Source organism: Nomascus leucogenys, chromosome 13 (assembly GCF_006542625.1).
Source record: "Nomascus leucogenys isolate Asia chromosome 13, Asia_NLE_v1, whole genome shotgun sequence".
In the NCBI taxonomy this organism is placed as follows: Eukaryota; Metazoa; Chordata; class Mammalia; order Primates; family Hylobatidae; genus Nomascus; species Nomascus leucogenys.
The window spans coordinates 37,717,758-37,741,806 of record NC_044393.1 but is presented as its reverse complement, the minus strand read 5'-3'; the positions used below and the strand labels follow the sequence as shown (position 1 = coordinate 37,741,806).

The 24,049-nt window shown below is 43.6% G+C and overlaps 1 protein-coding gene across 4 annotated transcripts in view; it reads left to right on the top strand.

Moving 5' to 3' along the window:
• Positions 1-24,049, top strand: part of SLC23A2 (solute carrier family 23 member 2) — a 152,032-nt gene that overhangs the window by 8,633 nt on the left and 119,350 nt on the right. For 2 of the 4 annotated variants that reach the window (XM_030825369.1, XM_030825375.1), the window contains exon 2: positions 22,677-22,803. The exons of 1 other annotated variant lie outside the window; for it this stretch is intronic. The gene's annotated coding sequence lies outside the window, so the exon portion shown is untranslated. The remainder of the gene's footprint in view (positions 1-22,676; positions 22,804-24,049) is intronic. One more of the 4 variants, XM_030825370.1, reaches the window with a different exon arrangement.

The window sequence follows — 24,049 nt, the reverse complement described above, 5'->3', positions numbered from 1 at the left end:
CCTCCCAAAGTGCTGGGATTACAGGCGTGAGCCACCGCGCCTGGTCGAGCATTTTCTTTTGAGTGTCTTGTTGGCACTCAGAAAGTACTGAATTTTGGAGCCTTTCAAATTTTGGATTTTTGAATTAGGAATACTCAACCTGTGTTAAGATTTGCATTTTTTTTGTTCTACTTTGCAAATATTTTTTTCTATGCCTTGAATTTAAGTCTGTCGGTCAAGCGCGGTGGCTCATGCCTGTAATCTCAGCACTTTGGGAGGCCGAGGTGGGCGGATCACCTGAGGTCAGGAATTCTAGACCAGCCTGACCAACATGGAGAAACCCCGTCTCTACTAAAAATACAAAATTAGCCAGGCATGGTAGTGCATGCCTGTAATCCCAGCTACTCGGGAGGCTGAGGGAGGAGAATCACTTGAACCTGGGAGGTGGAGGTTGCAGTGAGCCAAGATTGCCTCATTACACTCCAGCCTGGGCAACAAGAGCGAAACTCCATCTCCAAAAAAAAAAAAAATCTGTCAATCTTTTTTTATTTCCCATGGCTTCGTTATCCCAAGATTTTATAGGTATTCACTCATGTTTTCTCTTAGTTCTTTAAAAAAAAAAATGGCTATAATTAGTCTGATATTTGTTTTGGAGTATAGTATGAAGTAAGGATTATTTGTCCCCTCTAGTTTATATTTTTTGGGTACTATTTATTAATTCATCCTTATTAACTTAAAAAATAACACCTTAATCATATGCTGAATCCTTGGATCTGTTGTTTTAGTCAGTTTATCTGTTCTTTTGCCATGACCTTACTATTTTAGTCATTATAATCACTTTATAGTAGGCTTTATTATCTGGTAGTGCCTATGCTCAGTTTTTACTTCAGTGTTTTTCAATTTAGGGTTTCAAAATACTCCCTCCACCTCGAGATGGAGTCGCGAGGCTTGAGTGCAATGACGCGATCTCGGCTCACTGCAACCTCTGCCTCCCAGGTTCAAGCGATTCTCCTGCCTCAGCCTCCCGAGTAGCTGGGATTACAGGCATGTGCCACCATGCCTGGCTAATTTTTGTATTCTTAGTAGAGACAGAGTTTCACCATGTTGGCCAGGCTGTCAAAATACTGTTAATGGGAAATTTCATTAAATGCATAATTTGGGGAGACTTGTCATCTTTATAATATTGACTTGTTCTGTGTATGAACAGAACAAGTCAGTGTCTCTAGATTTTTCCTAATATATGGTCTACAGATTACTTTTGTGTGTGTGTGTGTGTGTGTGTGTGTGTGTGTGAAACGGAGCCTCTCTCTGTCGCCCAGGCTGGAGTGCACTGGTGTGATCTCAGCTCACTGCAACTTCCACCTCCTGGATTCAAGCAATTCTCCTGCCTCAGCCTCCTGAGTAGCTGGGATTACAGGTGTGCACCACTACACCCAGCTAATTTTTGTATTTTTAGTAGAGATGGGGTTTCACTGTGTTGGCCAGGATGGTCTCTATCTCCTGACCTTGTGATCCACCTGCCTCGGCCTCCCAAAGTGCTGGGATTACAGGCATGAGCCACCATGCCCGGCTGATTACTTATTCTTTATTTTAAAGTATTTGCTGGACTGGACATGTGACTTATGCCTGTAATCCCACTACTTTGGGAAGCCGACATGGGAAGATTGCTTGAGGTCAGGAGGTTAAGACCAGTTTGGGCAACATAGTGAGACCCCATGTCTGCAAAAATTTTTAAAGTAGCCAGGTGTGGTGGTGTGCATACCTGTGGTCCCACTGACTAGGGAGGCTGATGTGGGAAGAGAACTCAAGCACAGGAGTTCAAGGCTGCAGTGAGTTGTGATGGTGCCACTGCACTCCAGCCTGGGGAATAGAGGGAGACACCCTGCTCAAAAACAAAGAAAATATTTGGTATTTAGAATGCGATTAACTCCCCTCACACCTCCTTCCCACCCACTATTACTAACTGGTATAGAGCAGGTATAAAGCAAGTATACTGCTTGCAGTTTGTATGTTGTTTTTTTTTTTTTTGAGACGGAGTTTTGCTCTTGTTGCCCAGGCTGGTGTCAGTGGTGCGATCTCAGCTCACTGCAACCTCCTTCTCCCAGGTGATTCTCTTGCCTCAGCCTCCCAAGTAGAATTACAGGCCTGTTCCACCACGCCCGGCCACTTTTGTGTTTTTAGTAGAGACAAGGTTTCACCATGTTGGTCAGGCTGGTCTTGAACTCTTGACCTGTAGTGATCCACCTGCCTTGGCCTCCCACAGTGCTGGGAATTACAGGCGTGAGCCACTGTGCGCAGCCTTGTTTTTATAATAAGAGATGGAGGCCAGGGGCAGTGGCTCACGCCTGTAATCCCAGCACTTTGGGAGGCCGAGGTGGGTGGATCACCTGAGGCCAGGAGTTCCAGACCAGCCTGGCCAACATGGTGAAACCCTCTCTCTATTAAAAAAAAAAAAAAAATTAGCTGGGTGTGGTGGTGCATACCTGTAGTCCCTGCTACTCAGGAGGCTGAGGCATGAGAATCAATTGAACCCAGGAAATGGAGGTTGCAGTGAGTCGAGATTGCGCCACTGCATTTCAGCCCGGGCCACCGAGTGAGACTCTGTCTCAAAAAAAAAATAAAATAAAAAATAAGATAGAGATGGAATCTTGCTGTGTTGCCCAGGCTGGTCTCCAGCTCCCGGCCTCAAGTAATCCTCTGCCTTGGCCTCCCAAAGTGCTGGGATTACAGGGATGAGCCAGTGCACCTGGCCAGTCTGTGTGTTTTATAACCTGTATTAGTCAGGGTAGGTAATGCTAGTTACAATCTGTGGCCTGACAAAGAAAACATTTATTTCTTGCTCACACTTTTTTAGATGGTTCTTTTCTAAGTGGTGACTTGGGGACCTAGGCTCCTTCCATTTTTGTCACAACTGACAAGAAGATGTGACCTTAAGTTTGCCATGTAATTTTGTGCATGGAAGTTTTTTTCATGGGCCAAGCTTGGAAGTAGTAGTATTTCTTCCGTGGTCTGTTGGCTCTATTTTAGGTGCAAGGGGGCTGGGAAGTGGAGTCCTTTGGTGTGTCCGTGAGGAAAATGTAATAGCACTGTGTCTGCTATACTACTTAACCAAACTCTGTCGTTCTTATTTTTCAGTAGATTCTCTTGAGTTTCTTAGGTAATCATAATACACGTTGAGCATTTCTAATCCCCAAATCTAAAATTGGAAACTTTTGAGCACTGACAGGATGCCACGAGTGGAAAATTCCGCACCTGACCTCATGTCATGGGTTGCAGTCAAAACTTTATTTCATATGCAAATTTTTTTTTTTTTTTTTTTTTTTTAAGGGATCTTGCTCTGTCACTCAGGCTGGAGTGCAGTGGCAAGATCATGGCTCACTGCAGCCTTGATCTCCTAGGCTCAAGCGATCTTCCTGCTTTGGCCTTCCAAAGTGCCAGGATTACAGGTGTGAGCCATTGCGTCTGGCCATTATACACAAAATTATTTAAAATATTGAGTAGAATTACCTTCAGGCTATGTGTCAAAGGCATATATGAAACATAAATGAATTTTGTGTTTAGACTTCGGTCCCATTCTCAAGATATCTCATTATATATATATGCAAATATTCCAAAATCAGAAAAGATACAAAATTTGAAACACTTCTGGTCCCAAGCATTTTATACAAGGAATACTTAACTTGTAGCTGCAAATGATCATTTTGTCTTTTTTTTTTTTCCTCCTTCCTATAGTTAGCTATTTCTTTTTCTTTTGTTTTTTTTTGAGACGGGGTCTCGCTCTGTCGCCCAGGCTGGAGTGCAGTGGCGATCTCGGCTCACTGCAAGCTCTGTCTCCCAGGTTCAAGCGATTCTCCTGCCTCAGCCTCCTGAGTAGTTGGGACTACAGGTGCCCGCCACCATGCCCGGCTAATTTTTGTATTTTTAGTAGAGATGGGGTTTCACCACATTGGCCAGGCTGGTCTCGAACTCCCTCCTGACCTTGTGATCCACCCGCCTCGGCCTCCCAAAGTGCTGGGATTACAGGTGTGAGCCACCGCGCCCAGCCTAGTTAGCGATTTCTTTTCCTTTTCCTTTTCCCTTTCCCTTTCCTTGACAGAGTCTCACTCTTGCTGCTCAGCTGGAGTGCAATGGCGCGATCTTGGCTCACTGCAACTTCCACTTCCGGGTTCAAGTGATTCTCCTGCCTCAGCCTCCCTAGTAGCTGGGATTACAGGTGCCTGCAAACCTGGCTAATTTTTTTTTTTTTTTTTTTGAGACGGAGTCTCTCTCTATCGCTAGGCTGGAGTGCAGGGGCGCGATCTTGGCTCACCACAACCTCCACCTCCTGGGTTCAAGCGATTCTCCTGCCTCAGCCTCCCGAGTAGCCGGGACTACAGGTGTGTGCCACCATGCCCGGCAAATTTGTGTATTTCTAGTAGAGACAGCGATTCACTATGTTGGCCAGGCTGGTCTCAAACTCTTGACCTCATGATCTGCCTGCCTCAACCCCCCAAAGTGCTGGGATTACAGGTGTGAGCCACTGCGTCCAGCCAATTTTTGTATTTTTAATAGAGACAGGGTTTCTTACCGTGTTGGCCAGGCTGATCTTGAACTCTTGACCTCAGGTGATTGGCCCCCCTCGGTTTCCCAAAGTGCTGGGATTACAGGCGTGAGCCACCACACACGGTCAGCTACTTTTTGTTTTGTTTTGTTTTTGAGATGGAGTTTTGCTCTTGTTGCCCAAGCTGGAGTACAGTGATGTGATCTTGGCTCACTGCAACCTCTGCCTTCCCGGTTCAAGCAATTCTCCTGCCTCAGCCTCCTGAGTAGCGGGGATTACAGGCACCCACCACCACGCCCGGCTAATTTTTTTTTGTATTTTTTTAGTAGAGACAGGGTTTCGCCATGTTGGCCAGGCTTGTTTTGAACTCCTGACCTTGAGTGATCTGTCTGCCTTGGCCTCCCAAAGTGTTGAGATTACAGGCGTGAGCCATCACGCATGGCCAACTTTTTTTTTTTTTTTTTTAAACGCATTGTAGAGTACTTGCAGAATAGGTTTAACTGTCATAGTTCTTATTTTCAATTTTTACTCAAATGCAATATTGTAAATAGTCTTTAGTGGTATTCAAGAAGTGTCCTAATTACAGATTACAGTCTCATATGTAGTTTTTTTTTTTTTTTTTTTTTTTGAGATGGAGTCCTGCTCTGTCGCCCAGGCTGGAGCGCAGTGGCGTGATCGGCTTACTGCAAGCTCCGCCTCCAGGGTTCACGCCATTCTCCTGCCTCAGCCTCCCGAGTAGCTGGGACTACAGGCGCCCGCCACCATGCCCGGCTAATTTTTTGTATTTTTAGTAGAGACGGGGTTTCACTGTGTTGGCCAGCATGGTCTCAATCTCCTGACCTCGTGATCCGCCCACCTCGGCCTCCCAAAGTGCTGAGATTATAGGCGTGAGCCACCACGCCCGGCCACGTAGTGTTTTTTTTAGCGGACAAAGCCCAGCATCTTGACATTGACCCTGCAATCCTCACAGATATTCTTGGTAGTCTCTCCCTGGTAGTGATAATTCTCTAAATTTTTGTTTCCCTGCTGATTTGAAGATGACCTCAGAGTTCTTGCTGCGAGGAGTTTCATGAGTGATCGTTCTTCAGGTTTGTCCCCAGGGCGTCTGTTTTAGCCCAGGCTGTTGGATTGTGCAGCTGCTCACATCTTCTGTGTCAGAGATCCTGACCTGCAGTCCTTGAAAATGTTGTCTCCCTCAGAGAAGTTTGATGGGTTCTTGTTCCTCTTCCTTTATTCTTTCATCCACTCAAAGATAAACTGAATACGTTAGCAATATCGATTTTGCTCCTTCTCCTTTCTTTCCTGCAGTTGACCCTTGGCTTCTGTTTGAGTTCTTTTTGCACTTGCTTCTGGACCCGTAGTATGCGTTTGGGGCCTGCATGTCCACGCTGCCCACCTGCAGCCCTGCAGTCCCCATTTCCAGTGATGGTACACCCTTCCCTGCGGAGCTCCCCGTGTGATCTACAGTAGACTTCACCAGAAGGGGCCTGAATTTAGTGGGAGTAGGAAGCTCCTCTGAACCCTGAGAGGTGGATGGAGGAGGGAAGCTTATTACTTGACTTACCAAAGTAGATACCAGGGTAAAATTTACTTTTTCTGGTGTTTAGTTCCATTGCTTACAATGATGCTTTAAAGTGACTTCAGCTTTTTTTTGATTTCTCTTTTTGACTCTGAGATCTCACACTTATTGTTTTATTTCTTGAATACGGTCAACTGCTAAAATATATTTTCCAGACTTTTTGTTTTGACTGACCCACTTCTCTCTATTTATATTCATCTGTGTGTGTGTGTGTGTGTGTGTGTGTCTCAGACAAAAGTTTCAAGGCCAGGCGTGGTGACTCATGCCTGTAATCCCAGCACTTTGGGAGGCTGAGGTGGATTGATCACTTGAGGCCAGGAGTTCGAGACCAGTTTGGCCAACATGGTGAAACCCTATCTCTACTAAAAATACAAAAATTAGTTGGACGTGGTGGCAGGCAGCTGTAATCCCAGCTACTCAGGAGGCTGAGGCCTCCTGAGTAGCTGGAATTGCTTGAACCCAGGAGGCGGAGGTTGCAGTGAGCCGAGATCGCAGCACTGCACTCCAGCCTGGGCAACAGAGGGAGAGTCCATCTCAAAAAAAAGAAAAAGTTTCATGGCTGGGCATAGTGGCTCATGTCTGTAATCCTAGCACTTTGGGAGGCCGAGGTGGGTGGATTGTCTGAGCCCAGGAGTTCGAGACCAACCTGGGCAACATGGCGAAACCTCGTCTCTACTAAAAATACAAAAAATTAGCCGGGCATGGTGGTGCACTCCTGTAATCCCAGCTACTCGGGAGGTCGAGGCATGAGAATCACTTGAACCCGGGAGGCGGAGGTTGTAGTGAGCCGAGATAGTGCCACTGCACTCCAGCTTGGGCAAAAAAATAAAAAGGTTTCATACCACACCACATAACCTTCTTTTTTTCTTTTTGTGGCGAAAGGGGTCTCTCTGTGTCACCCAGGCTAGTCTGGAACTCCTGGGCTCAAACCATCCTTCTGCCCCTGCCTCTGCTGGGATTATAGGCGTGAGCCACTGCATCCAGCCAGATAACCTTTTAGGCCGTGTACTCTGAAATTTTCTATGCGATTTCATGATAAAAATTTTGGTTACGATGCCCTAAATTGATATAGACCTTTAAGTAAGGCCTTTGATTTAGAAAGGTTAATTATTCATACTATCCTATGGAAAAGAAACCAGACGAGATTCTGTGGGCATGGCGGGAGAGGGACTCCCTACATCCAGAATAACACCTTATGTGTATTAACTTCCTTATGAAGCTTCATTGAGATAATTTACATAAAATTCAGTTATTTAAAGGATATGCTTCAGTAGTTGGTAGCATGTTCACTGAGTTTCATAACCACTACCATCTGGCTGTCATTAGTGGTTACTCTCCCTTCTCCCCTTTTCACCCAGCCCCTGGCAACACTAATCCACAGTCTGTTTCTATAGACGTGCTCTTCTGGACATATAAATGGCATCATACAATATGTGGTTTTGGCCAGGGACGGTGGCTCACGCCTGTAATCCCAGCACTTTGGGAAGCCAAGGTGGGCGGATCACCTGAGCTCAGGAGTTCAAGACCAGCCTGACCAACATGGTGAAACCCTGTATCTACTAAGAATACAAAAATTAGCTGGGCATGGTGGCGCGCACCTGTAGTCCCAGCTACTAGGCAGGCTGAGGTGGGGGTATTGCTTGAACCCGAGTGGTGGAGGTTGCAGTGAGCTGAGATCATGCTACTGCACTCCAGCCTGGGCAACAGAGCAAGACCCTATCTCAAAAAAAAAAAATGTGGTTTTTTGTGATAGGCTTTTTCACTTAGCATAATATTTTCAAGATTTATCCATGTTACAGCATGTGTCAGTATTTCCACTTTATTGCTGAATAATCCATTGTATGGATATACCACATTTTGTTTATCCATTAATTAGTTGATGGGCATTTGGGTTATTTTCACATTTGGCTGTTATGAATAATGCTGTTATGAACATTTGAATACAAGTTTTTGTGTGATCATCTTTTTACTTTTGTTGGTAGATACGTAGAAGTGGAATTACTGGATCATATGGTAATTCCGTGTTTAACATTTTTTTTTTTTTTTGAGACAGAGTCTTGCTCTGTCACCAGGTTGGAGTGCAGTGGCACCATCTCAGCTCACTGTAACCTCCGCCTCCCGGGATCAAGCGATTCTCCTGCCTCAGCCTCCCAAGTAGCCGGAACTACAGGCACGCGCCACCATGCCCAGCTAATTTTTGTATTTTTAGTAGAGACAGGGTTTCACCATGTTGGCCAGGATGGTCTCGATCTCTTGACCTCATGATCCGCCTGCGTTGGCCTCCCAAAGTGCTGGGATTACAGGCGTGAGCCACCGTGCCCAGCCGATTCTATGTTTAACATTTTGAGGAGCTGCCAAACCATTTTACAAAGTAGGTTCTTCAGAATTATATGAGAGTTCCAATTTCTCTGTGTCCTTGCTGACAACTGTTACTGCTGCTTTTTTTGATTATAGCCATCCTAATGGGTGTGCAGTGGTTTTGGTTTGCATTTCCCTAGTGACTGATGATGTTGAACACCTTTTCATGTGCTTGTTGGCCATTTGTATGCTATCTTTGCAGAGATGTCTATTCAAATTCTTGGTTCATTTTTTTGTTTATATTTGAGACCGGGTCTTTTTTTTTTTTTTTTTTTGAGACAGAGTCTTGCTCTGTCACCCAGGCTGGAGTGCAGTGACACAATCTTGGCTCACTGCAAGCTCCACCTGCCAGGTTCATGCCATTCTCCTGCCTCAGCCTCCCGAGTAGGTGGGACTACAGGTGCCCACCACCACGCCTGGCTAATTTTTTGTATTTTTAGTAGAGATGGGGTTTCACCGTGTTAGCCAGGGTGGTCTCGATCTCCTGACCTCGTGATCCGTCTGCCTCAGCCTCCCAAAGTGCTGGGATTACAGGCGTGAGCTACCACACCTGGCCAAAACTGGGTCTTGCTATGTTGCCCAGTCTGGAGTGCAGTGGGCTTGTTAATAAGAGTGATCATAGCTCACTGCAGCCTCAGATTCCAAGAGATCCTCCTGCCTCAGGCTCCTCAGTAGCTGAACTAGAGGCATGTGCTGGGTCATCCAGCTTTCTTTGCCCATTTAATTAGGTTACTTGTCTTTATATTGTTGAGTTGTAAGAGTCCTTAATATATTCTGCAGGAGTCCTTTATCTGGTATGTAATTTGCAAATATTTTTTCCTCATTCTGTAAGATTCTTTTTCACTTTCTTGCTGTGTCTTTTTTTTTTTTTTTTTGAGACACAGTTTCACTCTTGTTGCCCAGGCTGGAGTGCAGTGGCGTGATCTTGGCTCACCGCAACCTCCGCCTCCCGGGTTCAAGCAATTCTCCTGCCTCAGCCTCCCAAATAGCAGGGATTACAGGCATGCGTCACCACGCCTGGCTAATTTTGTATTTTTAGTAAAGATGGGGTTTCTCCATGTTGGTCAGGCTGGTCTCGAACTCCCGACCTCAGGTGATCTGCCCACCTTGGCCTCCCAAAGTGCTGGGATTACAGGCATGAGCCACCGAACCTGGCCTTGATTGTGTCTTTTTTTTTGAGACGGAGTCTTGCTCTGTCACCCAGGCTGGAGTGCAGTGGCACGGTGTTGGCTCACTGCAAACTCCGCCGCCCGGGTTCATGCCATTCTCCTGCCTCCCACCCGGAGTTCATGCCATTCTCCTGCCTCAGCCTCCCGAGTAGCTGGGACTACAGGCACCCGCCACCACGCCCGGGTAATTTTTTGTATTTTTAGTAGACACGAGGTTTCACCGTGTTAGCCAGGATGGTCTTATCTCCTGACCTTGTGATCTGCCCGCCTTGGCCTCCCAAAGTGCTTGGATTACAGGCGTGAGACACCGTGCCCAGCCTGCTTGTGTCTTTTGCAGTTAAGAAAGTTTTAATTTTTGTTAAAGTCTCTATGTGTCTGTTTTTCTTTCCTTGCTTGTGATTTTGGTGTCATATCTTAGAAACCACTGCCTAACCCAAGGTCATAAAGATTTATCCCCTCTCAGTTTTCTTCTAAGAATTTTGTAGTTTTAGCTCTTAAAGTTGGGTCTCTGATTCATTTTAATGTTTGAGGTAGGAGTCCACCTTCATTGTTTTACATATGGACTTTTTATTTTTTTTGAGACGGAGTTTCACTCTTGTTACCCAGGCTGGAGTGCAATGGCGCGATTTTGACTCACTACAACCTCTGCCTCCTGGGTTCAAGCGATTCTCCTCCTGAGTAGCTGGGATTACAGGCGTGTGCTACCATGCCCGGCTAATTTTGTATTTTTAGTAGAGACAGGGTTTCTCCATGTTGATCAGGTTGGTCTCGAATTCCCGACCTCAGGTGATCTGCCTGCCTTGGCCTCCCAAAGTGCTGGGATTACAGGCGTGAGCCACCGTGCCTGGCCACACATTTGGACTTTCGGTTGTCTCATCACCATTTGTTTAAAGGATGACTCTACCCCCCATTACATTGTCCTGATGCCCTTTTTTGAAAATCACATGTTTAGGTTTATTTCTGGATTCTCAATTGTATTCTGTTTATCTATATGGCTACCCTTATCCTAATATCTTTGTATGTACTTATACCACACTGTCTTAATTAGTATAGCTTCATATTACTTTTGAAATGGGGTAGTGGGAGTCCTCCAATTTTGCTGTTTTTCAAGATTATTTTGACTATTCCGGGTCCTGTGTATTTCCATAAGAATTTCAGGATCAGCTTGTCAATTTTTGCCAAAAAGGCAGATGGGATTTTGAGAGTGAGTGCATTGAATCTGAAGATCAGTTTGGGTACTATTGCCAAGAATTACATATTTTTAACTGAAAAATTTCTTGAGACAATGTTTATCTGCATAAGGAGCAGTACATTATGATAATTTCTCCCAGCCTAGTCTAGTCTACTTCATTCCATTTTTTCAAATTAAGAAATTGCCATCGGCCGGACACGGTGGCTCACGCCTGTAATCTCAACGCTTTGGGAGGCTGAGGTGGGCGGATCACGAGGTCAGGAGTTGGAGACCAGCCTGGTCAACATGGTGAAACCCCGTCTCTACTAAAAATACAAAAATTAGCTGGGCGTGGTGATACACGCCTGTAATCCCAGCTACTGGGGAGTCTGAGACAGGAGAATGGCTTGAACCCAGGAGGTGGAGGTTGCAGTGAGCCAAGATCATGCCACTGCACTCCAGCCTGGGTGACAGAGCAAGACTCCATCTCAAAAAAGAAAGAGGCCGGGTGCAGTGGCTCATGCCTGTAATCCCAGCACTTTGGGAGGTCGAGGTGGGCAGATCATGAGGTCAGGAGATTGAGACCATCCTGGCTATCATGGTGAAGCCCTGTCTCTACTAAAAATGCAAAAAATTAGCTGGGCATGGTGGCATGCACCTCTGGTCCCAGCTACTCAGGAGGCTGAGGCAGGAGAATTGCTTGAACCCGGGTGGTGGAGGTTGCGGTGAGCCGAGATCTTGCCACTGCATTCCAGTCTGGGCAACAGAGCGAGATTTCATCTGAAAGAAAAAGAAAAGAAGGAAGGAAGAAAGAAAGAAAGAGAGGGAGGGAGGGAATTGCCGACCCCAACCACTGATTTGAGTACTCACTCCCATGGACCATTCATTATCTGTTGTTTCAAAAATATGCTTCATGTCAGTGGTCCTCAACCTTGACAGCAAATTGCAATCACCTGGGAAACTTTAAAAAACTACGGATGCCGGACACATCCATGAGACCAGGATGCAGTTGATGAGAAATTCAGCCCGAGCACTTCCAGGTGATTCCAGGGTACAGCCAGAGCTGAGCACCATTGCTATAAATAAACTAAAATTCAGATATTTATACTGCTTTTAAAACCTTTTCATAGTTGACTGAATGGGATGGAAATGTGCGTATTGCTAACTTACTGGTCCTTATGTGTCACTTTGATGACAAACGTATTAGGTCTGTTTGTGCACTTTCTCTTAACGTAATATGACCTGTGATGCAGTTCTCCTGAGAAATTGAATGATTATGCTATTGACATGCCCATGGGTGTGTAGGGTTGTCCCTGGTCTATGCAGAGAGCAAAGATAGAGTAGGATGTTTGGAGATCATCTGTCATTTCTCAGAAATTTTTGTGTCTGCCTTTTTGCAGTAGGAAATGGATTGAGAAGAATATGTAGGAAATTCACAGCTATTTTAGGAACTGTCATATAGAGACCACTAAATCTAAATATACTGTTGATGTATATGAAGCTATTGGTGAGAACTAAGGTCAGAATTAGTGGAAAAATATCTGGACTGGTGTCCCGTCTTAGAGAGATTAAGGAATATTAGGATTGTGGTGGAATGCTTATACATAAAGTAGCTTATTTTACTCATTGAATATTCTTTTATCTGGTTATATTTGAAAGTAAAATGTGGCTGGGCACGGTGGCTCACACCTGTAATCACCCAGCACTTTGGGAGGCCGAGGTGGGCGGATCACCTGAGGTTGGGAGTTCGAGACCAGCCTGGCCAACATGGTGAAACCCCATCTCTACTAAAAATAAAAAATTAGCCGGGCGTGGTGGCAGTCACCTGTAATCCCAGCTATTAGGGAAGCTGAGACAGGAGAATCACTTGAACTGGGAGGCGGAGGTTGCACTGAGCCAAGATTGTACCACTGCACTCTAGCCTGGGCCACAGAATGAGACCCTGTCTCAAAAAAAAAAAAAAAAAAAGAAAGAAAAAGAGTAAAATGTGCATATATATAGTGTATATAACTATTTTTTTCAAAGTAGAGATTATACGGAGGGTATTTAAGCCTGTTTTTTTACTTAGCAATGTATCTTAGACATGTGACTGAATAGTCCTTTATTTGCAGCTCATTTGTGCTGAATACATCATGTTTTATTTGACAAATCCTTCTATTAGGTATTTAGCTTATGAGCCATTTTCTGCTGTGGTGGACATAATACAGTGGTAAACAGCATTGTACCTAAATCTGAGTGCATTTTCCTGATTATTTCTTTGGACTAAGTTGTTGGAAGGCATATCATTTGCATTTCTAAAACTTTAACACATACGTAACATACATGCCAGAGACCTCCTGCATTCAGGTTAACACACTGGAAAGTATCGCCATAATAGAACATTTTTTCTTTTTTATGCCAATTTGAGTGAAGAATGGAATCACCATGTTTATTTTGCTTTTCTTTGATACCTAGTGAGTTTGAGCACTTTTTAATGATTCTTTTGGCCATTTATATTTTGTTTGGCTTATTGTGTTTTTTGCCAGTTTTTCCAGTCTTGTGTCTGTCTCTTTTTCCTGGTGATTTATAGCAGTATTTTTATATCAAGGACATGAACACTTTGATAAATGTTATACATATTTTCCTCATTTGCCTGGTAATTTTATGATGTATTGGAGAACTAAGTGTTATTTGCAGATTTCTTGGTTTAATTTTCAAATTAGAAGTCTCATTTTTCAAACTTTAAAGTTTCATAGGAAACATTGTTCTTAAAGATGAATAAAAATCTGTCAGAACATGATTTTGTTTAAAGTATTTTTTAGGTTTCTTATTTGCTTGTCTACTAAAATAATGCTTGGAACAATCAGCTGCCACCTTTGAATTAAAAAGAAAAGTAAAATTTGGAATTGAAGGTTTTCCAATATTATTGTCTCTATATTTTAATATTTTTTTCATGTATTTAGAAATTTTTTTTGTAGAGACAGGGTCTTTCTATGTTGTCCAGGCTGGTCTTGAACTCTTGGCCTCAAGTCATCCTCCTGCCTGGGCTTCCCAAAGTGTTGGGATTATAGATATGAGCCACCATGCTGGCCCCATTGTCCCAGTAAATGTGAACCTTAAGTTTGGGCACTTTTGGTGTTTAGACCCTTTGGGTACACATAATGTCTATTGAGTTGATGGTACTCTTTTGCATTAATTTCTTTTTTCTTTTTCCTTTTTTTTTTTTTTTTTGAGATGGAGTCTCGCCCTGTTGCTCAGGCTGGAGTGCAGTGGTGTAATCCCGGTTCACTGTAACCTCCGCCTCCCAGGTTCAAGCGATTCTCCTGCGTCAGCCTTCTTAGTGGCCGGGATTACAGGCACACGCCACCACGCTTGGCTAATTTTTGTATTTTTAGTAGAGACGGGGTTTGCCATGTTGGCCAGGCTGGTCTCAAACTCCTGACCTTGTAATCTGCCCGCCTCAGCCTCCCAAAGTACTGGGATTACAGATGTGAGCCACCGCGCCCAGCCCTTTGCATTAATTTCTTAGTTTTGCTCTAGTAGTATTAAATTGGAGACTTTTGCATCATACTTAGATAATAGCCTTAAATAACTCTTTCTGATTTTACCCTTTAGGCTTCTTGTTTAAAAATCGGCATCCGTTTGTATTCCAGCTCTCTGGAAACACTTGTCCTAGCTAGGTTTTAGGGGCGTGCTAGTCTTGTTGGCTCCTTGAGGTTGTGGAGGGGAGCTTAATGTGTATAGCTTCACAGCATCTGGCTCAGCACAGCTCAGAATAGGTACTACACATGCCCTATGTGCATATCCTGGCATTATCCCTTTAACTGTCTCTAGGAGAAATGAGACCAGTATGGGTTCTGGTTCTGGGGCTGCCTCCAACTGGGGGTAAGACCCTGTTTCCCCTCTGTGTCTTCCATTGCCAATGGGGGGCCAGGTTGCAGGATTTCTAAGCCCCTTATATTCATTCTTTCCACCTCCTTCATTGAGCATTGTCTTTCGGCGGGGTGCTGAGGAGAAGCAGCCTGCCCAGGCTTAGCCATTTCTAGGTCGTCCTCGTTTTGAGTTCACAGTTCTGACCTCTAGTTACTTTAATCTGATTATTATCTAATCGTGATCACTCCTAGACATTTTGGAGAGGTTTAGAAAGTTTTGGGGTTAACAGACATAAAATAGGATTTTCAGCTTAGTTGAAGGTCAACAGTGCTTGTTCACACGCAAAGGCACAGTTTATGAAGGGAAAAATAGAACCATTTGTGTTAACCGAGCTTGACTTATTAGCACCGATAGTTGCCATGGGAGTGCTTTTTTAAGTTTGTCATTTTGCCAGGAATGTAAATTGGGGCATTACTCCTTAGATCTTCATGTAATTAGGAGGATGGACAAAGCCCCTATTTTTCTTGAATCAGAAGTTTATTATCCCATTTATAATATGGGAGTAAATAAGGAAAGGTGACTTTAATTTTTTTGTTTGTTTTTGTAGAGACCCTTGTTATGTTGCCCAGGCTGGTCTTGAACTTCTTGGCTCAAGCAAGATTATACAGTGTGAGCCACTGCCAGTATCTTTAATTTTTTGATGATAAGTACAACTTAGGCCTTGAGCAAAAGTATTTTTAGTGACTCGTCTTGCATATATATTTATGAATTTTGGGCTTTTAAAAAATCACAAATAGGCCAGGTGTGGTAGCTCACACCTGTAATCCTAGCACTTAGGGAAGCTGAGGCAGGAGGATCACTTGAGCTCAGGAGTTTGAGACCAGCCTGAGCAGCATAATGAGATCTCGTCTCTTTTTATTTATTTTTTTTTTAGACAGGGTCTTGCTCTGTCACCCAGGCTGGAGTGCAGTGGTGCAGTCTCAGCTCACTGCAGCCTCTGCCTCCCCATTTCAAGTGATTCTCCTGCTTCAGCCTCCCCAGTAGCTGTGACTACAGGTGTATGCCACCATGCCCAGCTAATTTTTATAGTTTTTTAGTAGAGTCGGGGGTGGGAGGGTTTCACCATGTTGGCCAGGCTGGTCTCGAACTTCTGACCTCGTGATCTGCCCACCTCAGCCTCCCAAAGTGCTGGGATTACAGGCATGAGCCACTGTGCCCAGCTTGAGATCTTGTCTTTATTAAAAAAAAAAATAAAAATGTAATATGTGTTCATTAATAATGGGTAAAGTAGAAAAGCAAAAAGAAATAGGACACCACCTGCATCTGAAACCCTGGGAGGATCCAGTTAATATTGTAATAAGTGTCCCAGAATGCCTATCTTGCTGAAGAAGTCACGTTCATAAAGAGAGAGATGTTCTGCCTTTTTTCACCCCACTTTGTAATAGATCATAACTATTTCCCTGTGTCATGATGGTATACTGCAGAATGGCCCTGTAGTATTTTATCATACAGTGTTTTGCTATCGTAATTTATTCATGCAGTCTTTACATAGTGGATTCTACTTGTCCTACAACTGAAGTGTATACAATTATATTCATCTAATTACTTTTCTAGAACAATGATTTTTTTGGATATGCATTTTTGTTATTTTTTTTTGGAGATGGAGCTTTGCTCAGCCACCCAGGCTGAAGTGCGGTGGTGTGATCTTGGCTCACTGCCAACCTCCGCCTCCCTGATTCAAGCGATTCTCGTGCCTCAGCCTCCTGAGTAGCTGGGACTACAGGCAGGCGTGCACCACCACACATGGCTAATTTTTGTATTTTTAGTAGAGACAGGGTTTCACCATGTTGGCCAGGATAGTCTCGATCTCTTGACCTCATGATCTGCTGCCTTGGCCTCCCAAAGTGCTGGGATTACAGGCGTAAGTCACCGTGCCTGGCCGACTTTCTTTTTTTTTTTGAGATGAAGTGTCACTCTTATCTCCCAGGCTGGAGTGCAATGCCGTGATCTCGGCTCACTGCAACCTCTGCCTCTGGGTTCAAGTGATTCTCTTGCCTCAGCTTCCTGAGTAGCTGGGATTACGGCGCCTGCCACCATGCCCGGCTAATTTTTGTATTTTTAGTAGTGACGAGGTTTCACCATGTTGACCAGGCTGGTCTCGAACTCCTGACCTCAGGTGATTTGCCCACATTGGCCTTCCAAAGTGCTGGGATTACAGGCATGAGCCACCGTGCCCGGCCAGGGAGGGACTTTCTAGCACAAAAGTAATAGAAGAAATTGCAAAAAGATACTAATATGACTTAAGAGAGACTTAAAAAATGTCCTCTATTTTAAGTGGTATAAACAAAATGGAAAAAGCAGTCATTTGCTTTTTCTGGGGAAAATGTTTTCAGTAGACAAAGGGTTAATATCCTTAACCTATGAGAAACTCTTGCAAAAAGAAAAAAAACAAAATAAAAGTAGAAAAAACAACAAGAAGGAAACTCTTGGCGGGGCGTGATGGCTCATGCCTGTAATTCCAGCACTTTGGGAGGCCGAGGCGGGTGGATCACAAGGTCAGGAGATCAAGACCATCCTGGCTAACACGGTGGAACCCTGTCTCTACTAAAAATACAAAAAATTAGCCAGGCATGGTGACAGGCACCTGTAGTCTCAGCTACTTGGGAGGCTGAGGCAGGAGAAAGGTGTGAACCCGGGAGGCAGAGCTTGCAGTGAGCCGAGATCACGCCACTGCACTCCAGCCTGGGTGACAGAGTGAGACTCTGTCTCAAAAAAAAAAAGAAACTCTTGCAAATGAATCAGAAAAACCCAAACATGTACTGAAAAAAATGGGTAAAAGGCACTTACAGTTCATAAAAGAACTATAGACACATGGATCAAAGAAATCAAGATCAAAACCAGATGTCATTCTTTACATGTCAAATTTGCAAAAATTAAAAAAAAAAACAGGCTGGGCATGGTGGCTTACTCCTGTAATCCCAGCACTTTGGGAGGCCGAGGCAGGTGGATCACTTGAGATCAGGAGTTTGAGACCCGCCTGGCCAACATGGTGAAACCCAGTCTTTACTAAAAATACAAACATTAGCCAGGCATGGTGGTGCATGCTCGTAATCCCAGCTACTCGGGAGGCTGAGGCAGGAGGATGGCTTGAACCCGGGATGTGGAGTTTGCAGTGAGCCAAGATGGCACCACTGCATTCCAGCCTGGGCAACAGAGTGAAACTCTGTCTCAAAAAAAAAACAAAAAACAAAAAACATTCTAGGAATGGCAAGTGAGGTTAACGTCATATGCTTTCTTTTTCTTTTTTTCTTACCACTGCACCAATGAAGAAATACATAGTTTTCTTCCCTTGTGCTTTGTCAGTTTGTCTGCTTTCCCAGAAGGAATTGGGAAGCTTTTCCATTTCCCATTTCTTACGAGGAAGGCTGGGAAATAACTAAGAATTTGTCTGGGCCTAGCACCTTTTGGAGAAGAGTAATTTGCTTTTGTAATTTTCTCCATTTATTGTTACTTGTTCAGGTTTTCAAAAAGTAGTTTTTGGCCAGACATAGTGGCTCACACCTGTAATCCAGCACTTTGGGAGACCGAGGTGGGTGGATCACTTGAGGTCAGGAGTTTGAGACCAGCCCGGTCAACATGATGAAACCCCATCTCTACTAAAAATACAAAAATTACCCAGGCATGGTGGTGGGCACCTGTAATCCCAGCTACTCGGGAGGCTGAGGCAGGAGAATCGCTTGAGCCTGGGAGGCGGAGGTTGCAGTGAGCTGAGATCATGCTACTGCACTCCAGCCTAGGCGACAGAGCGAGACTCCGTCTCAAAAACAAAAACAAAAACACCAAAAAAATAGTTTTCCCCCCAAAATTGCCTGTTTCATCAAGATTTTCAAGTGCATACATGTGCTTCTTTTGTAAATCCTTGAAAAAAATACAAACATTGGGAATGATAGTATAAGGATAAAGGATATAAGGATAGTATAAGGTTAAAAATAAACTTAAAAAACAACATGCAATGTTCTCACTCATAGGTGGCAATTGAACAATGAGAACTCATGGACACAGGAAGGGGAACATCACATTCCAGGGACTGTTGTGGGGTGGGGGGAGGGGGGAGGGACAGCATTAGGAGATATACCTAATGCTAAATGACGAGTTAATGGGTGCAGGAAATCAACATGGCACATGGATACATATGTAACAAACCTGCACATTGTGCACATGTACCCTAAAACCTAAAGTATAATAAAAAATAAAAATAAAAAAAAAAACAAAAAAAAAAACAACCTGCAAAAGCATGAAGAATATGTAGTGTTTTGAGTTTGCCCTTGTTTTCAGAAGATATTTGTCATATTCAGGAAGTATCTTTTAATTTGCATTGAAAATGTTTGGTTTTTGCTTTTTATTTATTTTTATTTTTTATTATTTATTTTTATTTTTTTATTTTTTGAGACGGAGTTTCGCTCTTGTTGCCCAGGCTGGAGTGCAGTGCGTGATCTCGGCTCACCACAACCTCCGCCTCCTGGGTTCAAGTGATTCTCCTGCCTCAGCCTCCCGAGTAGCTGGGATTACAGGCATGCGCCACCACGCCTGGCTAATTTTGTATTTTTAGTAGAGATGGGGTTTCTCCATGTTGGTCAGGCTGGTCTCGAACTCCCGACCTCAGGTGATCCGCCCACCTCGGCCTCCCAAAGTGCTGGGATTACAGGCATAAGCCACCGCGCCTGGCTGGTTTTTGCTTTTTAAATCAGGAGGAAGTGTTTTGTCAGCCTTTTTGGCATCTACTGAATTGATATAATGATTTGGCTGTTCAAAGGTTCTGGGCCTGTTATGATACTGGCCCTGGCATTCTGTCCTTCCTGCTTTTGAAGAGTTAACATCCCTTTTTAAGGAAATGATGGTGAGTCAGTGGTAGATGTTAAATAACATAGTAAGATACACAGATGGCAATTCTGTATTATTTCCTCCCCAGTTTTTTGTTGAATGTTTTCTGTATGAAGTCAGTGTCTGGAAACCACAGCATGTAGTATGTACTTTTGCACATCCTAATTAAGAAGCAACAGAAGCACTGTGAACAGATTCTTGAGAGTTCAGTGGGCCTTGATGGGGGAAAGTCATGTGGCCGCCAAGTGATGTTTCCTCTGACCTGCCGAAGTGCCCAGGCTTTGATCTCAGCCCCGTAGCCTTGCGTGCAAAGGAGAGTTTTCATGTTTCCAGAGTGCGGTGGAACCCGCGAATGGGAGGGGCATTCAGCAGAGTGCTCTGCCAGAAGTTCAAGGATGGTTATTGATAGCTCAGTCTTGTTTTTGTTTGTATCGTGATTCCTTCTGCTTGACTCCTTCCTCAGAGATTCCTTTCTCAAAAATGTATTTACATGTTCCCAGTATTAGAACCTCTGACCCAGTTCTGTGGTTTGGTCTCAATACTTGCTCTGTGCAGTAGTAAGTCAAGTCCTTCCAGCCATGTTGCCACTCAGCTTAGAAAAATACTCTCCAAAAACATGTCTTTAAGGAGTCATAGTACTTTCGCTTCCCCATTCAGAATTTTCCCATGATTTGTAGCTAAAAATGACATTCTGTTAATTTGCACTTTGCCCTCATGGAGCTGTTTTTAATTAATAGTTTTTTAAAGGATTTGCAAAAGAAGCATACACATGGTGAAAAATAATTCTAGCTTGTCAGACTTGTGTTTAGTAAATTGAGAAAGTCCCATGATCTTTTCTTATGTCCCCCCACCACTTCAAAGCAGTTTGATCTGTATCCTTGCCAGCCCTGTTCTATGTACACAAATGCATACTATGTAATTATCCTTTTAATAAAAGTGAAATCATAACCACACATATTGTACAACCTGTATTTTTCAAGGAACTGTATTTGTTACTACAATTTAACTGAAAGTAAGCCATTCTTTTAAAGTGTCTCTCTTGTTTTCTTTTTTCATGTTCTTTTCATTATTCCTCTTGACTAGACATTGATGGATGTCACCTTTGTGCCTCCCTTCTGACATTGCAAATTTCTGATAAACATACCTTAAGGCTTGGCATAGTGGCTCGTGCCTGTAATCCCAGCACTTTGGGAGCCGAGGCGGGTGGATCACCTGAGGTCGAGCTCAAGACCAGCCTGGCCAACATGGTGAAACCGTGTCTCTACTAAAAATACAAAAAATTAGCCAGGCGTGGTGGTGGGCACCTGTAATCCCAGCTACTCGGGAGGCTGAGGCAAGAGAATCGCTTGAACCCTGGAGTGGAGGTTGTAGTGAGCCAAGATTGTGCCACTGCACTCCAGGCCTGGCTGATAGAACAAGACTCTGTCTCATTTAAAACAACAACAACAACAACAACAACAAAACCCCCGAAAAACCCCCACATAGTTTAAGATAGATTTATGTATAGAGATTTTATTTTGAGAAATAAATTACTTTTTTTTTCCTTGCATGCAAAATGTTTTAGAAAGGGAAAGACATCAGTTTCTTCATTCACATTCTAGTAATTTAAAGTGAGTACTTTTTCCCAAGCAGCAAAAGACCAGTGTTTAGTTTCCAAAATTTAAAAAAAAAGGCTCATTAATGGTTCATCGAAGACCAGACTGGTACCAGTCTGATGGCATTTGTGTGCTATTTAACTTGGGACCACTGGCGATTGTTGATGCTAACTTGCCCAAGAACAAATGGTAAAAGTTGATGTCTCAACATAAGGATTTTCTAGTGAAAATCTGGCTACACTGTTGGTTGCCTTGCACATTTTTCTTCACAAGGGAGGGCCAGGCTCATGGCTGGGGCTGTGATGGCTGTTCCCAAGACAGCCACTGAGTCAGGCTCTGGGTTCCCTTTATTGTGGAACATATGCACAGGTACAAAAGTGGATAAAACATAGCCATTTAATAAATAGTAAAAGAAACATCTGTGTACCTGCTCATATCCCAGTTTGAGAAATAGAATGTGACCGGCTTTTTGAGAAGCACCCTCCCCATGTGCTAATACATTTTTAAGAGGCTTTAAAAGAAAGTGACTTAATTTTTTTTTTTAAATCAAAGGCCCTGTGCTAGGGAATATGGAGTTTAAAAGTTATCAGTGAAGAAATCCCAACTGAGTGCAAATCACTTTTTTTGCTTTTGTTTTGAGATGGGGTGTCACTCTGTTGCCCAAGTAGGACTGCAGTGGCACAGTCACAGCTCACTGCAGCCTTGACCTCCTGGGCTCAAGGAATCCTCCTGCCTCAGCCTCCTGAGTAGCTGTGACTACAGGTGTGTGCCACCATGACAAGATAATTTTTTTTTTTTTTTTGTAGAGACGAGGTTTCACTATGTTGCCCAGGCTGGTCTTGAATTCCTGGCCTCAAGTGATCCTCCCATCCCAGCCTCCCTACAGGTGTGAACCACCGTGCCTGGCCCAAAATTGCTTTTTATTTATTTATTTTTTTGAGACAAAGTCTCACTCTGTCACCCAAGCTGGAGTGCAGTTGCACAATCACAGCTCACTGCAACCTCAACCTCCCGTGCTCAGGTATCCTCCACCTCTCAGTCTCCTGAGTAGCTGGGATCACAGGTGTGCACCACCACACTTGGCTAATTTGTGTGTGTGTGTGTATGTGTGTATGTCTGTTTTGTAGAGACCACCCTATTGCTCAGGCTGGTCTCAAACTCCTGGGCTTAAGCGACCTGCCTGCCTTGGCCTACCAAAGGGCTAGGGTTACAGGTATGAGCCACTGTGCCTGGCTGAAAATTGTTTTTTTATAGGTGTTCTAAAATACTGTCTTTCAAAATACTTTGTAGAAATGGAGAGTGGATTTTTAAAATTTTATTATTATTATACTTTAAGTTTTAGGGTACGTGTGCATTTTTAAAGAATTGAGGGTACAGTTTGTGACCCTGCCTAGAGACAGGCTGGGGCCTCGGAGGCAGTCCATAAAAATGAAGTAGTAATAGAGCAAATTCTAGGACTGGGCATGGCTGGGTGAAAAATAGACTCCATTCATGCAGAGTGTCTCCTGCTAGGTTTGTTATTACTTTTAATTTACCATTTGCTTTTCTCCAGCTAGGTCTTGACTCCACTAACGGGGACTTCTCATACGGCTTTGAACTTGGACCTTGGTGCATAAGCAAATGTAACTCAGCGAATTGTAATGGAAAGCATATGGACAGGTCTACGCCACATCACTTAGGTGCGTGTAAAACACAATCTCCTGTTGTGTTTCCTTTTTCTTTTCTTACTTTTTCTGAAACAGGTTCTTGCTGTGTCACCCAGGCTGGAGTGCAGTGGCATGATCACGGCTTGTGGCAGCCTTGGCCTGCTGGGCTTATGTGATCCTTCTACCTCAGCTTCCCAAGTAGCTGGGACTACAGATGTGAGCCACAGTGCCTGGCTAATTTTTAAATTTTTTTTTTTTTTTTAGAGATGAAGTCTCACTATGTTATCTAGGCTGGTTTCCAACTCCTGGGCTCAAGTGATCCTCCTGCCTCTACCTCCCAAAGTGCTGGGATTATAGGCATGAGCCACCATGCCTGGCTAGTTATGCTTCATGGTAAAATTGGGCTGGCAGCTCTGTAGCATTAGAACCCTTTTGTACTTGACCTTACCTTTGTACGTTTTTTACGTGTCAAGAACGGTCTAAATGCACAACCTTTGGAATAATGAATTGTTAGGTTAATGCTAATGATAAGGTAATGGACTTCTTTAGGCCAAATTCCACATAAGTAGATTAAACTAGAAAATAAACAGGCACAGTCTTGCCACTTATATTAATTACAAAGTAGGAGGTAAATATTTTCAGTTTTCTTTCATGCTTTTGACTTTATTATCAGCAAAAATTTGTTGAGTACCTCCTGCTCTTGGCCCTCCATGAGGTTTATGCATGAGGACCCTGGAGTGGAAAGAGATTTAAGAATTGTTTCCTCACCCCTTTTCAAGCATTCTCTGCAGTAATTAATGAGACTAACCGCATGTACATTACTAAGGAGCATTCTTTTTTTCCTCCTTCTACTGTTTCCCTTATCCCCAAAGCTTGATGAACATTTTGATTATTTTTAATTTTTTGCCATTATAAGCAATACTGCAATCAAATTTCTTCTTGGGGAAAACATCTTAGCAGTAATAGTGATGGGCACAGTGCATGACCTTTTAAAAATTTGATATATATTGGTAAATTATCCTGCAGAAAAGCCGCAAGTATTTCACATCTGCTGATACATTCTCTCGGATATTCTGCTTCTGGGTGTGGTGGTGCACACCTATAGTCCCAGCTACTCTGGAGACTGAAACAGGAGGATCACTTGAGCCCAGGAGTTCAAAGATTTAGTGAGCTCTGATTGTGCCAGTGCACTCTAGCCTGGGTGGCAGAGTGAGACCCTGCCTCAAGAAAAAAAAAAAAGGGGTGCTGTCAGATACATTGACTTGTTAAAACTAAATTT